Consider the following 16,406-nt stretch of genomic DNA (forward strand, 5'->3'; position numbering starts at 1 on the left):
CTTCACAGAGGAAGAATCAGTTATTATTACCCTGCTTATTTATTTATACCTTTGTGTATTGGGTTTGTGTGGCAAGGTTTTGGTAGCGGGGGGGCTACAGGGGTGGTTTCTGTGAGAAGCTGCTAGAAGCTTTCCCCATGTCTGATAAAGCCAATGCCAGACAGCTCCAAGATGGACCTGCCACTGGCCAAGGCCGAGCCAATCAGCAACAGTGGTAGCGTCTCTGTGAAAGCATATTTAAGAAAGGAGAAAATACTGCTGCGCAACAGCAGCCGGGGAGAGGAGTGAGAATATGTGACAGAAACAACCCTGCAGACTCTAAGGTCAGTGAAGAAGGAAGGGGAAGAGGTGCTCCAGGTGCCAGAGCAGAGATTCCCCTCAAGCCCATGGTGAAGACCATGGTGAGGCAGGCTGTTGCCCTGCAGTTCATGGAGGTCCACAGTGGAGCAGATTTCTACCTGCACCCACGGAGGACCCCACACCGGAGCAGGTGGATGACTGAAGGAGGCTGTGACCCTGTGGGAAGCCCATGCTGGAGCAGGTTTCTGGCAGGACCTGTGGACCTGTGGAGAGAGGAGCCTGTGCTGGAACAGGTTTGCTGACAGGACTTGTGACCCCACGAGGGACCTGCACTGGAGCAGTCTGTTCCTGAAGGACTGCACCCCATGGAAAGCTCTCATGCTGGAGCATTTTGTGAAGAACTGTGGCCCATGGGAAGGATTCACATTGGAGAAGTTTGTGGAGAACTGTCTCCTGTAGGAGGGACCCCTCGTTGGAGCAGGGGAAGAGTGTGAGGAGGAAGGAGCAGCAGAAACGTGTGATGAACTGACCGCAATCCCCATTCCCCGTCCCCCTGTGCCGCTCAGGGGTAGGAGGTAGAGAAAATCATGTGTTTTTAAGATTTGTTTTTATTTCTCATTATCCTACTCTGATTTTGACTGGTAACAAATTAAACTAATTCCCCAAGTCAAGTCTGTTTTGCCCGTGACGGTAATGGTGAGGGATCTCTCTGTCCTTATCTTGACCCATGAGCTTTTTGTTATATTTTCTCTCCCCTGTCCAGCTGAGGAAGGGGAGTGATAGAGTGGTTTTGGTGGGCACCTGGTGTCCAGCCAGGGTCAACCCACCACACTTTGTTAATGTTTCGTATATCCCTTGAATAAAAATATTATTTATTAAACTTTATTTCATGTCTGTACATGTGAGACTTTTAGTTATTTGAGTACCAAAAGCTTAATACAATTATCCCAGGTTTGCTGATGCTTAAGCTGGTGTTTTAGAAGCAAGCCCTTAAATTTTATTCTAGCCCTTGTTGCTGTCCATCAAGTCTTCGCAGGAGGGTTACAAAATTCCTTTTTTAGAAAAAGTATTACATCAAATTACAAAATTAATCTAATTATCAGACTGATAATATCCTTTCTAAACTAATCCCTTAGACTCCACAGGACAAATCTGGATTGCAGTGTTTCTGCTTAGCTATCAGTCCTCAGAATAACAATGTATTATCAGTTCAGTGACATTTGATACAGGAAAGTTCCAGCCATGTAGCTGCTGCAGGATGAACCAAGTCACTTCCAGGTTAAAGTGAATGTTGAGACCAGGGCTTAAAAGTAGCCTGTCTGAATTATATTTTGATTAGGATTAGAGGATAACCTGATTCCCAACAATGGACTTTCCTACATAGGACTTAGCATAGGTAATATTTAAATTACAAATATAAATTAAAGACATAATCAAATGGTAAAGATTAATAAATATCTGCTGCTGAACATACAGAGACATTATTGTATGTAAATGTTGAACATTGTTCAAGAATACCTATTGAACTCTCTTAGACATTTGAAAAAGTTCTGCTCTACAACAAGTCGATGCCAAACACAGTTAGAACTCATGTAATCTGTCAAAAAAAAAAAAAAAAAGGCAATGAATAGTAATGAAGTAGACAAATTTGTATGCTTACAATGACCGGGAGTGGGGAACATGCGGAGAAAAACCACACACACCCAGAAAGCTTGGTTCTTTTGCAGAATAGTGGCGACAGAAGGAGGAGTTTCAATAACTTCCTGGAAGCTGATAACTTAAAACTTTAGTTAATGATTTTTAAAACTCCAGGATTAAATGTTGAAGAATCTCCTGATGGGTTAGAGGTTATTTGTTTGTCAGTGTCTAACCACAGATGTTGCAGAAGCCATCAAAGGTCTTTGACAATGCAGAAAAATCACAAGTCTCTGTATCACGTATGGTGATATTAAGAGGCTAGAGAGTAGAAACCATTGCACAGAAGAAAAAAAAAAAAAAAACAAACAGAAAGCAAAACTATTTTCAAATAGAAAATCATATTTCTTCTTGCATTTTTAAGACAATGGTTTGATTCATTTCTCTCCTTGTCAATCATTCAAGAGCTGTTTAAGGAACTAGGGGGCACTTTTCTCACCTTAATTTCCCAGAAGAATACCTCATTATTAAAAAAAGGTCTTCCCATTTAGTTATTTGGAGTGAAAAACTATACATATATATACACACATACACACAAAAATAGACCCAATCAGCTGTCAGAGACATGTTGGAAATTGGAAAGGTTAAGGCATTTTTGTTTCCTTGAAAGTCCTAATTCAAAAATCAAAATTCAAGACTTAAAATTCAAAACTATTTTTAAAATACGTTAGCAAAAAACAATTGCAACCAGAGGAATACACCAGTTATGCATTAATTCTGCTACAAATAAAGACAGATAATCTTTATATATATATATATGTAATGTGCTTTTACTTCTTTACTTTTGGAACTCAGCTTTCCAACTTTTAACAGTATGTTTGACATACAAAACCCAACAGAAATGTTATATACTAAGTAAGTCAGTGTGAAAAGCTTTTTTCCCCCCTAAAACTATGTTTTGAGAGCTTAAGATTTATACACTTACATGCCTCAAAGGGAGAAGATTCATGTCTGCTACATCTCTTGTAAAAATTTATCTGCAGTCCTCACATGATGGTTCTGGTAAGTTCTTTTTCATGTCTCAAAACTTTACTTAAAAATAAATCTTCAGATTTCTCTTTCAGTATTTTTTATCAAACATCATTATGACTGTGATCCATGAAGCATAATAAACTTTTAAGAGTCCCAAAAGGGGAAATGTAAAATATGAATCTAGATTGCTATCATGATGAATATCTATGAATATATAAACATTTAAAACCACAATGATGTTATACAGAAAAAAGATATTTCCCTAGTGTATATGTTCAAATAAGGAAGACCGGACAAAAGAGCTATCTCAGAGACAGGATGGGAATTATGAACAGCTTTTGAATTAAACACAGTTTCCCTAATCTGCAGCAACCTAATAAAGCCTCTTGATGAAGTTTATTGCCAAGACAATCTTTTCTGTGCAAAGTCTGTAGGAAGTAAGTTTAGGCTGGAAATAAATGAAAGGGTCTTCCTTCTTTTAGGAAGAAGCTTAGGCCTTTTCATTCTGCTATCCTTCTTCTGTGCACATTTTGGTGGGCAGCTTTTGTCTTATCATTTTCTCTAGACCTCCATGACTTTAGAGGTCAAGCTGAAACACTTGTTAAATTAATTAGTACCACATAAAGAAGTTTCAGTCAGACGGAGAAGTAGCATAACACTCAGTATTTAACCTAGTATCTGGGAAGAAAAGGAAGGAGCAGCCTTCCCTCTCTACCCCATCTCTGCTTCTAGCACTTTGTTCTCATCCTTCTGTTCAGCAGAAATGTATCTCTAGCTGTAAGGGTTTTGTGCATATTCACTCCTCTTTATAGATTCCTTTCACCCTAGTTTTACCACCACATCTCTGTCTGAAGCTACCTGCCATACTCATTTTGTAATACAACTCAGTACAGAACAGTCTGAGTTTCTACCACTACACCAAGTCCAAGATGATTTCTTATAAAACTGGGAAATGTGCTTTCAGAATTTTTCCCATGTTCCTCAAAGACATGCTGGGTCCCACTTTACGGAAATGAAAAAAATTGTAAACCCTTTATTTTAAACTGCTAGAATCTGGACACTAGATAGATTTATTTAAGATACATATTGTCAGAAATTATTTGCTTCACTGAATTTTATGAATCATGACTATGGTACTTGTACATTACAGTATTTTTACCACCTTGAAAAATTTTGCTGGTTCAACAGGTATTTCCTATTGCTAGTTAATATAATCTCTGAGAAGTTTTCAGTTGTCTCCTCCTTTGCTGCTACCTGTCACTGTATTATGCAGATACATCTTGTGGTGATTAAATCATACATAGTTTCAAAGTAAAGTACAATCAGAAATAGTTAAATGTAAGAATAAAAAAGGTGACTGACATGTCAAAACTGCTACAAGCTCTACCTATTAAAAATGCAAGTCAGCAAACATTTAGAGGCAATCTAATAATTTTATATTATTAAATTGTTTCTTATAATTATACAGATGTATAATTTGTATGCAAGCTGAATGTGGAGTAATATACATATAACAGAAGCATAGTTGCTGGCACAAGGTGGGAATTAGTGAAAAGTACTCTAGAGTTCTCTTTTGGCTGTTAGTTCTTCCCTGAAGGATGCCACACACTTCATTCCACATGATGGGACATGCTGTGAGACTGCATGACCCCCACAAATGCCAGGCCTGTCTACCTCTGGCCCTGGCCACTTTATCACCGAAATTCTTCACAAGGCTACCAAGAAATACTCTTCTAGATTTGATAACTAAGAAGATTTTGTAAATTTCTCTTTGTCAAAGATTAAAAACTTAACAGAAACTTCCCTAATTCCTATACTAGAGTTACGACTGGTTTCAATGAATTTATAAAGAGAAAAATGGAAAACAATTTGAAAAAAACCATAAAGTTATAAATAAAGGTCCTTATACAGGATATATTTGGCACATCAATAATAATAGATAAAAAGTACTGACAATTGTCATTGAAATTATGTAAAACTGATTTTTGTTCATCATTTTGTGTCTCAGATGCCTGTAAATGTAACCATAAAATTCTCAGTCTAATTTGTTGGTCAATTTGAGCTGAAGATCTTCTTTCACATGAATGGGAGTCCATAAAATTTGCAGTGCTTCCACCGCAGACAAGGACTTTTGGGTTGGGGTTTTTATTGCCTCTTAGACCAAATATAATTAATACATTATTCAATCAAGTAATGTATTTGAAAGATTTATAAAACCTAATAATTTTAAAAGCTTTAAAACTGTTATGAAAACTGTCTACAATCATTGAACTGAATTGTGTGAAGTTAATGAGCCTTGAGATGTATTTAAATATGAAAAGCATATATTGAATAGTTATCCATGATTAACTTGTATCAGCCATCATAGAAGAGAACTGCATATATAAATAGCCATGCATATAATGTCAAACCTATCCAAGAATGATTACAGTAGGAGCTTCTAACACTAAAGACCTCTTGACATATTTTTTATCTCTGTAGGTTACAGTCATGATATTTTTCTCATTGATTTGTATATAGGTGAGAAGACTATTAATTATTAGTTGTTAAGTATAGTGAGTCACATTCAGGCCTCAGTTTCATTACATCTCTAGCCACTCAGAGGATAGTCATGTATATCTCGAGTTAAGTCTACAGTGATACTTCACACTTTGGATAACCGTGTTAATAAAAACATACAAAAAGGTAGATTAACAGGGGATTTTATGAGTTTTCATATTGTGTAGTGGAGCAAGACTGATTTTACTAGGTTTAATAATTGCTCTCTTTAGGACTCTTTTAACCATAAAGTCCTTTTTCTTCAATGAGCTGTGAGGTTCACAGTCATTTTTAACTAAAAGGGTGTGTCTCCTATAATTTTTATCAATCCTGCCATTACCTTATCAGTCAAGCATAAACAATCCTGCATAAATTACATTTTAAATTATTAGAAGTTTTCTTTAGAGCACTTCTATACATACTTCCATGTAATTTAAGGGCAACTAATTCTATTAAACTACAAATTCTTCACAGAAAGATGAGGATTTTCTTTAATAGTCTCTCCAGGCAGAAAGAACTTCTGTAGGATTTTTGCTGTATTTTTTTTGAAAGAACAGGACTCTCTTATTGTAGAAGACACTAAATAAGCACTTGCTTATTACATTAGGTATCACTTCTACATGGCAACGACAATTAGGTTTGCTCAGAAGAGGTGTAGAGAATTGCTGGACTATTGACTTACGAACAGTCACATAACAGTTATCGTAGTCAGAACAAAATAACCTGTTATTGTCCTTAATTCAATTTTAGTTTTTAATACCAGCTATTTTATAGGACCAACATGCTGGCCCTTAAGGATATTACTTTCACGTGTGATATTTTTATTTCAGTTGATTTGTAGCAATCATTTAAACTCACATCTCTTACATCTGAAGGCATGTAAAAACCAAGCACTTTGTTGCTTTTAGATTGGAATAGTTGCAATTTCTATTGATAATATTTAGGGACTTTTCTCAGAAAACCTACGTCCATGTTCACAATCTTTCACTAGTAGAGCAGGGTTCTGAATATTGGCTTTCCTTGGTCTTGTTGAATAACTAGAAACATTACCTATAATCATTTTCAATTGCTGGTAATATATGGGCCATAACTAGCTTTGGCTTCCTTAGGGCATTCATATAGTAGAGACTCCTCTGATAGCATGAAGAATAAACTCCTTAGTTAAGGATCCTACTTTGGGCTCTGGGATTTACACTAAAGTGAAATCTCATCCAGTAGTCTCAAAAGCCAGGTGACTTACACATGCTCACTGGCATGTACCTAAGGGACTGGGATTTGGATAAATGGGGTGGGATTTGTTTCACCTAAATTTAAATAAATTCAATACGTGTATCTGCATGTGAGCTAGGCATCTAGATCTCCTCCATAATTAGTGGAAATCACCAATACAGTCAGTGTAGTCTAGTCTCATGGTAAAGTAGACACCTTTCTAGACTCCATTAAGTTAGATTCCCAGCCTCATAAATAGATACATTTTAGATATTGTAGGCAGGACTCAGTTCTCTAAAAATTGATTTCAAACACATTTTCTGTATCTTATTACATCCTGTCCGGTCTCCAGCTGCCACCAAGAAAACCACAGCTCCTCCCTAAGTTCTGTGTTTTATCTTTCAAACATCTGCAGGAGCCTTGGAAACTATTAGGGCATCAATAATGATACTAGACAGATATGCTTAGGCAGGTGAATCCCTCATGAGGCTATCTGGATATGAACTCTATTATTCTGGCTGGAAATCTCATTCCCATTCTCATACTGGTTTAAATCAGATATTAGAGCATGAGGAGTTCAGCCATACTTTTTCAGAGCAGAGGCTGACAACACCTATGTTCTGATGACAGATAGCAGTGAAGGCTTATAGAAAACTACGTGAAAAAACTATATGATAGAAAGGGTACTGAAGTACTGGTAGAGCAAATCTCAGTCTTTACAAGACATTTTTAGGGGACAGATTAGTTAAATGTCTCTGACAGTGACTGTAGAGATGCAGAATTAATGCCTGGGCTTGGATTAGATTTTTTCTTGTAGTACATTCCTGTCTTTCAGCTGTATGTTGCTTAAATGGTAGTTGAGTAGACAGCAGAAATTAAGATTATGGATCTGTCTTCATTTAGGTTTTTTTCTTTTTCTTTAGGCCAAAATGGAAAAGGCTTCATCAGATAGAAAATTTGACACTCCTGAATAACATAACAAATATTCCAATGATCCATTTACAAAAATGTGAATAAAATTTATCAAATTTTAAAATATAGATATATGTATAAAATTTTACCATGATTCATTTATAAAATTATTATAAGATCTACTACAAATCCTTACAATTTTTGAGAATCAATGGAGAGTGGTCTTAAAAAAGAGAAAAATTCAGCAACAACAGGTCTGGTGATAAAGGTTATTTATACTCATCACTCCTGGAAAAGGACAAGATGTTCACTGAATACTGATAGGTGAATTTTTGTTTCTTTGTTTCAAACAGATATTTAGGGTATGTTTAAGGCATTATTTATTTGCCCATGCAAAAGAATTTAAGAGGACTGCAGATAAGCTCGTCTCTTCTTAAATGTATTGTTAACTCAGACTGGTATCAAGACTTCACAAATGATGTAAAACTTATTTGGCCTCTTAGAGACTAAATCAGCTAAGTAAATTGCTTTCTTGTCCTTGCCTCAGGGTGGCCAGCCCAGTTTTGAACACAATTAGAGTAAACAAACACCAGCTACAAAACACAATGTTCTATTTTTAAATATGCATAAAATCAGGTTCCTTTTTTTTGTTTCTGGTCTGGCCAGTAGAACAAAATTACTCTTTTAATCTAGAAAACCATTTATAGCTAAACATGGAAAATGCTTATAAAGGACTACTGACTTTATAATTCGAACATGGTTTCCACCATACAAAAAGAAAAGGATGAATTTTCATTATAAGTGCTCACATAAATAGGGAATCAATTAAGTAATGTTGAGCATCATTTTAGTCACAGACCAATCTGAACTCCTGATCCAATAATTGTGTGTGGGTTTCAAAATCCCCATTGTAAGCTCTTCAGTGACCATAGTACAGCCATCAAGGCACCTTCATCACAGCTCCTTAAAAAATTAAAGTAAATTATTAGGAGTGTGCGAATCAAGATTCCTGTAAGATTCTCGCTGCCACCTCTGATTTTCTATAGCTGGAAAGGAGCCAGCATAGTTTCCTTCTCTCATGGAGTCCCTTCTCTTTTTGTGAAGAGAAATAGCAAAGTGCTTCAGTCTGTCCTTGAAAAAGAATGTGTTTCTATATAGTCCCCTAATTTTCACTCAGAAACTGAATGAACACAATCCTGCCTTCACCACTGTAAGTTGGGGAGAAGGGTGTCATGTTCTTTAATCAATTCTAGCTCAAGGTGCTTTATAAGAGATCCTTTTTATCTTCACAGTCAGGCAGTATTAACTACTTTAACAGAACATATGATTCTGCAGTATCCCTTCTTCAGTGCCTTCTCTCTGATATGAAGCTGTATCAGTTAAAAGCCTAATTCCCAGTACCATAGATAGCACCAAATACCAGACAGCTGTATATATTTTTAAATGAATTCAAGTTCCAACAGATCCTTTGCCTTCATTTTGGCATTGGTTTTGTGAGGGGTATCTATCTAGCCTGAAAGTGAGTAAAGCAAACTTTGAAATAATTACAGATATAGCGTTGAGTTTGTCTCCTCTTATGAATGTATATGCTGGTTTCATACTTGTCAACAAACAGAACAAACAAAAAATCTATAGAATTAGAAAAAATGAGTGCTAAGTTCAGGAATTATATTTTTCATAAAATCTAGGTGAGGCAGTAGCCCTGTCTGATATTCTATATATGCAAATTTGCATGGTTTCACATTTAGCTCTAGCTAGTAGATCTGATATTCCTACCTGTGAATCAAAGAGATGGAGGCTGTTTTTACAGCTGTTTAGGATAGTAAAGTCTTTACTTTAAAAATCAGACTTGGAAACACACAAAACTTCTTTTCTGTTCTGTCTTCCAGTAGTGCATCCAAGAACCACTTTGGACAGAAAGCACTGTGTGATTTTCAGTGAGAAACAGCAGAATTCACTGCCTGGATGCGAGAAGTTAACACATTCAACTTCTGATTAACACTGTACCTTTCTCTCCTTGTTACCCCTTCTGTAAATTCCTCCAGCTTCCATCTCCCCTGGGAGTTTGGTTGCCTGTTTCCCAAGGATCCAAGGCCCAGCACTAAACCAGCACAATTTTACCTTGACTCAGACTTCTGAGGAAATTGCTAAATTGTGTGGAGGAAGAGCTGTTAGAAAGTCTGTAGAAAGGTAAGAAAGGTAAAATCGAAGACAGAAGTTGGATGGTTGTGATAGGAACCATTTCTATCTCAAGGATTCAAGAGGAAAACCATCAACATGGAAAGATACATAACCCTAAAAAAATAGGCAAAGGAAATAAAATAACAAAACAACAGAGTGCTGGTCAGTCATTGATCAGTGTCATCAGTTTTATCAGTGCCTAAAGATTTAGTGGAAGATGGCAAACCAGCAATGCTAAGCATCCATCCAGGGAGCAGTGGAACTGGATGGTCCCTGCCTTGCCAGGAAAGTTTCCTGTCTGTCTTGTCAGGGGTGATGAGTGCAGAAATGCCTTAAATACTACCTGGTTTTCTGTGTGTTAATAAATAAATAATTGATTTACATTTTTAAGCTGTCTGCACCCTTTTGCAGTGTACAAAGATGCCCTCAGGGATAAAGGAGCAGAAGAGAGCTGGCAGCTGTTTAAGGACATTTTTCTTAGAGCTCAAGAGTTCTTGATTCCCATGTGTAAGAAGGCAGGCAAGGAAGGCAGGAGACCAGCATGGCTCAGTAAGGACTTCCTTGTCAAACTAGTGTTAGAAGGTAATGTATAGGCAGTGAAATCAGGGATGTATATCCTGGGAAGAATGTAGGAATGCTGCCTGAATGTGTAGGGATGGGATCAGGAAAGCTAAGGCACAGTTGGAGCTGAATTTGGTAAGGGATGCAAACAATAAGAAGGGCTTTTACAAGTATGTTGGCCAAAAAAGAAAGCTTAAGGAAAATGTACCCTCCCGATAAATAAGACAGGAGACCTAGTGACAATGAACATGCAGAAAACTGAGGTGCTCAACAAATATTGGCCTCAGTTTTCACTGGTAATCATTCTTTCCATATCTCTCAAAGCCTGAACCTCAAGGCAGGGACTTGGGGAACGAAGTTCCTGCTGTATTAAGTGAAGATCAGGTTAGAGACCACCTGAGGAACTTGATCATACACAAGTCCATGAGACCCAATGAGATGCACCCCAGTGTCCGGAGGGAATTGGCTGATGTAGTTGCCAAGCCACTCTCCACCATATTTGAAAAGTCATGGCAGTCACGCAAAGTCCCTGGTGACTGGAAAAAAGGAAACATGCTTATTTTTAAAAAGGGTAAAAATGAGGACCCTGGGAACTACCGAACTGTCAGCCTCACCTCTGTGCCCGGTAAGATCATGGAACAGATCCTCCTGGAAGACATATCAAAATATATGGAAGGCAGGGAGATGACTAGAGACAGCCAACATGGCTTCAGAAAGGGCAAATCATGCCTGACTAATCTAGTGGCCTTCTGGGATGGTGTGACTGCATCAATGGACAAGGGAAGAGCTATGGATGTCATCTACCTGGACTTCTGAAAGGCCTTTCATGCGGTCGGCCACAACATTCTTGCTGCTAAATTGGAGAGATATGGTTTTGATGGATGGACCATTACATGGATAAGGAACTGGCTGAATGGCTGTGTCCAAAGAACTATAGTCTGCCTTAATGTCCAAGTGGAAACTGGTAACGGGTGGTGTCCCTCAAGTGCCCATACTGGGACAAATACTGTTTAATGTCTTCATCAGTGACATACATAATGAGATTGAGTGCACCCTTAAAAAGTTTGCAGATGACACCAAGCTGAGTGGTTCAGTTGGTATGCTTGAGGGAAGGGATGCCATCCAGAGAAACCTTGCAAGGCTTGAGGAATAGGCCCATGAGAACCTCATGAAGTACAACAAGGCCAAGTGTAAAGTCCTGCACCTGAGGGATACTGGTGGATGAAAAATTGAACATGACCCAGCAATGTGCACTTGCAGCCCAGAAAGACAATTGTGTCCTGGGCTGCATCAAAAGAAGCATGGCCAGCAGGCCACTGTCACTCCCACCCTCCCCCTCTACTCCGCTCTCGTGAGACCCCACCTGGAGTACTGCATCCAGCTCTGGAGTCCACAGTACAAGACAGACATGGACCTGTTAGAGCGGGTCCAGAGGAGGTCCACAAAAATTATCAGAGGCCTGGAACACGTCTCCTATGAAGAAAGGCTGAGAGACTTGGGGTTGTTCAGCTTGGAGAAGAGAAGGCTCCAGGCAGACCTCATTGCGGCCTTTCAATACTTAAAAGGGCGCCTATATGAAAGACAGAGAGAGACTTTTTACCAAGGCCTGTAGTGACAGGACAAGACACAAGAGTTTTAAACTGAAAGAGGGTAGATTTACACTGGATATAAGGAAGATATTTTTTACAATGAGGGTGGTGAGACACTGGAACAGGCTGCTCAGAGAACTTGTGGATGCCCCATCACTGGAAGCATTCAAGGTCAGGTTGGATGGGGCTTTGAGGAACCTGAGCTAGTGTAGGATGTCCCTGCCCATGGCAGGGGAGTTCTTTAAAGATCCTTTCCAATCCAAAGCATTCTATGATTCTATGCCCAAAAAGAATGACCTAAAAAGGGGTGGTGACAACACGAAGCCTTTTTCTCTTATTCTTTAAGCTAAATTTCTGTGAGGCACTATGCTATCATAGTAAGGAAACACAGGAGAAACATTATCAGAAAGAGAAGCAACTTTTCTTAAAGACTTCTCTTTAAAAGGCTCTGCTTTCTTACAGAGCTTCTGTTTGGACTCTTGTTCACTGACAGTCTCCTTTACAGCTACCCATTTAAACAAGAGCATCTCAAACTTCTGACCTCTCATCCCATCCTATTTCTGAGAAGCAGTTTACAATAAAACTACTTTTTTTCAGCCTGCTTTTCTTGTTCCTTTGGAAAGGAGACAATGTCTCTAGATTCTTCTTCTGAAGAAAGATAAATTCTTTTTTCTTCTCTAGTGACCTAAAGGCTCTGCAATTTCTTGACAAAAAGGAGGCTGTAGGATGATTTCTGGCTAGTGGAAGGAACTGTATGTCTTGGAAACAGAAAAGAAAAGGAAATCACCAATCAAAGAAAAAACTTTTTTTAAAAGACATTTTTAATTTGTTATAGGATCAAAATAGTCTATGAATTAAATCTGAAAAATTGTTATCTCTAATTAGAAATTGAAAGCTGACAACAAACAAAATGAAGTGTAACAATTTTGAGTAAAATGTCTATGACGAAGCATTACCAAGAATGTAAGAACATCCTTTATGGTTTGGGATTTTTTCAGGGAAGCTGAAAAAAGAGTGTAGCAAAAGAGTTTTGTGAAAGAAAGAAAAATTCAGCCCTCATTGCTGGATTGCTTACTGAAATGCTGATTGCTGTATGCTGTAGCCATGCTACAGCTCAGAGAACTAATCTGTTGATAGGTAGTATTGCCCTTACACCAGACAATAATGTAAGTGTTAGTTTCTTATTCAGTACTATCCAGACACTCATGCAAAATGTGTCTGCTAAAATAATACCCTTGGTCATTTCTTCATTAAACTTCTTAACCCTTAGTGCAATGAGGATAATTATACTTCAGGTCAGTAAAGAGAAAACAGAGCAGAAATATAGTAACAGCTAGAAACCAAATCCTTGACAATAATAAGAAAGAGAGAAAGAAAGAAAGAAAGAGAGAAAGAAAGAGAGAAAAGAAAGAAAGAGAGAAAGAAAGAGAGGAAAGAAGGAAAGAAGGAAAGAAGGAAAGAAGGAAAGAAGGAAAGAAGGAAAGAAGGAAAGATGGAAAGAAAGAAAGAAAGAAAGAAAGAAAGAAAGAAAGAAAGAAAGAAAGAAAGAAAGAAAGAAAAAGGAAGAAAGGAAGAAAGAAAAGCCTGTAGTGTTCATTATGTGACATTGCTTGCAGTGTGGGAAACACACAGTGTAAAGGTGGGGAAAAGATTCTAATGTGTCAAACAGTTATCTCCAGTCCTAGTGGAAATAACTGATCTTCTCGCAGGTAATAGCAGAAGCAACTCACTAAAAGCAGACCTTTAGGGGAAGGGTATTTGCCAAAAAGAACAGTGAGGAAACATGGCTCTTAAACAACATACCTTTCAATATGACAAACTCAGCTGCCTTTCATGGAGCTAGGGAGGAAGGTCTCTGAGCACTGCAAATATTCCTTTCCTTCTCATGGCTTCCTCATTACAAAGTTCTTAAAAGCAGAACCACCAGTATCTTATGAGGAAGGCCTTTTATCCTTTTCTTTATTCCATTTTATTCTCCATGTATTTCTCCAGGGAATCTGTAGAAGAACTAGTAAACTGCATATGAAAAAATTGTGCTGCTTCTGATAAGGCATTAGTGAGAAGAGTAGTGCTGAAGAAGAACATAAGAACTTCAAGGTACTTAGACTGAGGGAAACTAATTCATTCCTTTAGACTTATGTCTTCTGGAAAGATGCAATATAATTAGGAAACAAGTATTCTCTTTTGTCATGGGAAATTTGTATATTGTTCACATGTAAAAACACACAGAGGAAAGATTTGCAAAAGCAAAAGACCATGTTGCAAAAGACAACGTAGTTTTATACGGCAGACATTTTTTGACAGAAATTATTCTTGTAGAGTTAGACCTTCAGTTTGAAACAAGAAAAAAACCTGCCCTTTTGCAGTTGTTGTATCTTACAAAACTTCCCACAAGCCCACTCTTCCAGCAGTTGTTTATGTAAGTAACTGTATAGCTATCTTCACCAGTGGTAGTTTGCTAGAATAATAGCATCATCACAAACTCTTTTTGTTAAAAGGCACTCAGTATAAAAAAACTAAAGCAATTATTGCACTGCCTTAGAAGTTTACTTTTTCATTCATGGAATTAAGTACTCTTTTAAGCAAACAGAGGACATGTTTCGTCTGTCTTTAGGCAATATAAGGCAACACAAGATTCAAACAAAATATTTCAATATAAGGGAACATCTGATGCTGCATTGCAATGGAATACCTACAGAAATGTATACTTGCAGTATCTGCTTTTGCATTAAATGTGTTTTTCATGATCCATATCTCTAGCAAATACTAATAGAAAGACCTACAGTAGCAGTAATAATCTCATGTCCAAAGTCATTACTCTTTAGCCCATTGAGAGAAAGGAATGTAAAGTTCAATCATTACCTGTTGCATTCAATAGCAGGCAAGTGTCAAAGTAACATGCCTTTGTTCCAGGTGCTCAAGTAACACTTGTAAAGCTGCAGAATATCTACAATCTCAACAGCTTTTTGTCTACTCAGGAGAACGAATCTCTAGTTAGGGTGTGTGACATACTGGGAAGTGAAACAGTGGTCATGGAAGGAGGCTTATTGCTAGTATTGGCAGGGTAAGAATAGAAGATAAGCTAGGAACCCAAGGAATGTGATCATGGATCAGCTGGATCAGATGTCATAAAGGTAGACTGAAGGAGCAGGCAGGAAGGAGAAAGGTTAAAAAAGACAAGAGAATAATTATAGACATTGAAGAGGGACTGTTACAAACAGGAGAATAATTATAGACATTGAAGAGGGACTGTTACAAACAGAAGGGCCTGTCAATACTAAGATGTTTGTTTCTAGAGAACAAATAATAGGAATCTGTAGGAAACTACGTACAGTGAATTTTACTGACAATGAAATAATTTGCTTTCTGGTTAACACTATACTGCCTTACCAGTTCTGAGGTGTTATAGCAAATATTTCCTGATGTTTCTATGACAATGCACTGGCTGCTCCTGGTAACTAATAGTTTTATCAAAGCAAATTCTTTTTATTGCTTGTTATTGTTTAAATTCTAACAGAATGCATACATCTGGACATTTATTGTATCAATTTCTTCTATCCTGTAACTGTGTTAAATCATGTCTAATAATGAAGAGTATTTTATTTTGGAGAACATGTTACTGTAAAGAGAGAGTAAGGTATGAAAATCACAATTGCCAAAGAGAAAGATAAAAGATCCAGTAAATCACCTAATGCATTGTGCTGCTAATGTACCACTGATCCCTGCAAGATCCGACGGCATTATGTTCAGAGCAGTAGTAATAGTCTTGAGTAAATCAGTTTCTGTAACTGCCTTAGAAAGTTAGCCCAGAGGTTAAGAGATTTCTCTGTCAGGAAATTTTATATTCCTCACTCTAATTTTTGCTGCCCTTTGTTTCAGTCCATTATTCCTAATTGACCTTCATTTATCACCCTAAATCATTCCACTTTCTCCTTGGAGTTTAGTCTCCTGAATATTTGTAGTTTCTATGAAATCTTATTCTTTTCTTAAATTTAACTCCTCAGAAGTCATTGTTTCTACTCTTCTGATAGTGATTGTTTTCTTGTACTCTGAACTCTAAGTTGTCAGTACCGTTCTGGAAAGTGGTCCTAATGACAAAGAACATTTCAACTGGAGGAGATAATTTTAGTTCTATGTTAGAAATAGTCCAGCAAAGAGCCACCAGGATGACTAGGGGGCTGGAACATTTCTCGTATGATGAAAGGCTGAGAGAGCTGAGATTGTTTGAGAAGGGGATTGAACCAGATGACCTCCAGAGATCCCTTCCAACCTCAACCGTTCTGTGATTCTGTGATTCTATACCTTTACAGAAGACCAAAAGCATGCTGCCCTTTTCGTAATACAAATATGTACATTATTTGTACAGACCTTGAAGATTTTTTCATGTTTCTTCATTCCAATTTTTTCATTCTTATTTTCATACTGAATATCAGTGTTTTAGGATAGATA

Source organism: Gavia stellata, chromosome 1, assembly GCF_030936135.1.
Source record: "Gavia stellata isolate bGavSte3 chromosome 1, bGavSte3.hap2, whole genome shotgun sequence".
Classification (NCBI taxonomy): domain Eukaryota; kingdom Metazoa; phylum Chordata; class Aves; order Gaviiformes; family Gaviidae; genus Gavia; species Gavia stellata.